At 42.6% G+C, this 352-nt stretch overlaps 1 protein-coding gene across 1 annotated transcript in view; it reads left to right on the top strand.

Moving 5' to 3' along the window:
* Ly9 (lymphocyte antigen 9) overlaps positions 1–352 on the top strand; it is a 12,686-nt gene that overhangs the window by 10,710 nt on the left and 1,624 nt on the right. The window lies entirely within an intron of this gene.

Here is a 352-nt window from a genome sequence, read left to right as displayed (position 1 = left end):
TTTATATGATCCAGCTTCCTCATTTCTGTGCTTCATGACGTTATAGCAGATTAAAGACACTTGGAGCATTGCCTGACACATCAGATACTTAGTGAATGGTAGGCATGTTTATTCTACATTTAGGTCAAACGAGCTACTTTATTTACCCCAAGGCAAGGTTGATACCCACTCAGGATGCCATGTAAGTTCCTTGAGACTGGCATCTGTACTGATTGCACTACACCCAGGCCATTACACTTGTTAAGTATTGTGAGTGGATCCCTTTCTCAAGGGAGTGGGCTCCAGGTTTCTGTCAAATGTCTTAATTGTGCTTCTCCCTACACAAGATACACCCTGTCACTCATCAAAGCTT

The sequence above is a fragment of the Mastomys coucha genome, unplaced genomic scaffold (genome assembly GCF_008632895.1).
Source record: "Mastomys coucha isolate ucsf_1 unplaced genomic scaffold, UCSF_Mcou_1 pScaffold1, whole genome shotgun sequence".
In the NCBI taxonomy this organism is placed as follows: domain Eukaryota; kingdom Metazoa; phylum Chordata; class Mammalia; order Rodentia; family Muridae; genus Mastomys; species Mastomys coucha.
The sequence above is the reverse complement of the archived record's forward strand: the minus strand, read 5'-3'. Positions and strand labels throughout refer to the sequence as shown.